This window comes from Odontomachus brunneus, unplaced genomic scaffold, assembly GCF_010583005.1.
Source record: "Odontomachus brunneus isolate Ranch 3 - 2012 unplaced genomic scaffold, Obru_v1 Obru_scaffold_424, whole genome shotgun sequence".
Taxonomy (NCBI): Eukaryota; Metazoa; Arthropoda; class Insecta; order Hymenoptera; family Formicidae; genus Odontomachus; species Odontomachus brunneus.
The window spans coordinates 50,189-52,033 of record NW_022639874.1 but is presented as its reverse complement, the minus strand read 5'-3'; the positions used below and the strand labels follow the sequence as shown (position 1 = coordinate 52,033).

At 33.2% G+C, this 1,845-nt stretch overlaps 1 pseudogene; it reads left to right on the top strand.

The window, feature by feature from the left end:
- Nucleotides 1–335: 335 nt before the first annotated feature.
- Nucleotides 336–1,845, top strand: part of LOC116853668 — a 2,692-nt pseudogene continuing 1,182 nt past the window's right edge.

The window sequence follows — 1,845 nt, the reverse complement described above, 5'->3', positions numbered from 1 at the left end:
GTGCGCAAAGAGTGCAATACAGGGCTGCGTTCGGAAACGTCACCCAAGTGAACCCGTTATGTTGGAGTGAGCGAGATACAAGAGTGAGATAAAAAGAAAGGAAGAGTACTCGAGTGACGTTTTCGAACGCAGCTCAGTATGAAGTTACTAAATAATTTATAGTTTTTTGTTCTTCGAAGCATTCGTACAACCATCATTAGCCATCACGGTAAGATAAAAAATTTAAATACAGCAGTGTAGGTTAGCCAGGTTTAGGTTTATTTCTATAGTGATGTATATTGTCAGAATATTGTCTTTAAATATAAATAAAGCTTATTAAGCTTTTTGTATTTTAGGTTCTGAAATTTTCTCTTACGAGATCACGTTAATACGAGGCACGTTAAAAGTCACAATAGTAACAATTTGTGACAAAAAATGGAAGATTTAATCCCGGGTCGTCATATACTGTGTATGGATATTAAAAAAAACATACAAAAGGATGATAAGGGAAATATTTTTATATACGATATTGAAGGTAAGGAGTAATAAATAAGTTTATAAATTTCCTTAGGCCTGGTGCCCACGATGCTAGAAATCGATCCGAGTTCTCGTACCGAGGAATATATAGCCAATTAACTTTCCAGATAACATTTTGCTTGCACAAACTTTTATAGAAAAGCGACAATTTTATTGGCTACACATTTCTCGGTTCTAGTACTCGGACTCGGATTTCTAGCATTGTGAATACCAGACCTTAGTACTTGACTAGGTTAGATGATTTTAAAAGATTTTTATCATTTTATATTAAAATTGTGACATTTACGTATGACAGATAAGCATTTGTACGCTGTTCCCGAGCATAAAGCTATGCAGTTGTGTAATGTACTTTCAGATGAACATCCTTTAACTTCTCCTGGTAAAAACCTTTAATTATTTTATTTTATTGTAATGTTGTAAGACTCAGTAAACGCTACATATTCCATGAATATTCTGTGAATATACTTAGAACATCCTTAAGATATTCATGGAATATCTAGCATTTACTGGGGAGTTGCAATTTCCTTGAAAGGAACATGCTATTCATACCAAATATGAGGATAAGTATTTTTTTATTAGTGGATGTTTTTCATTTATTGACACAAGTTGATACAGGAATCATTTTATCTTTGTTTTTCATTAAATATTGAACAAGGACAGAATGACTTCTGTGTCGATTTATATCGCTAATTGGAAAGCACCCAATATGTTTTATAATATTTATAGGAACATCATCTACATCTGTAAATATGTCTGAAAAACGTTTCGCAGAACAAGAAAATGAGGATCCAATGATAGCCAAGAAACTTTTAGAATTACCTACTAAATCAAAGTCACAAGAAATAGCAAAATGGAAAGACGAAAATGCTGTTAAAGTTTTAATAAAACTGTGGCATGATCATGAACCATTGTTTAAAAGTGATATAATGAAGAATGCAGAAGTATGGCGTATGATTTCTGAGAGTCTGCAAAAAACAAACCCTAACTGGATCTTCAATACTGTACAGTGTGAAAATAAATTCAAAGACCTTAGAAGACATTACACAGCAATAAAGGACTACAACGCACAAACAGGTGTACAACCTAAAACATGTAAATTTTATGATGAAATGGAGAAAGTGCTCTGTATGAAACCAAGTGTTAAGCCAGTTGCTATTGCATCCAGTCTAAAAAGACGTTCTTTTGCTGTTGAAAACTGTTTAAGTCCAGGAAATGCTTCTACAGAAGTATGTAACAGCAGCGACGATATCGATAAAAATATGGCGGTAGATAAGAAAAATATTAAAAAGAAAACAAGAATGGAACGTCAACTGGAGACTTTGTCATCAA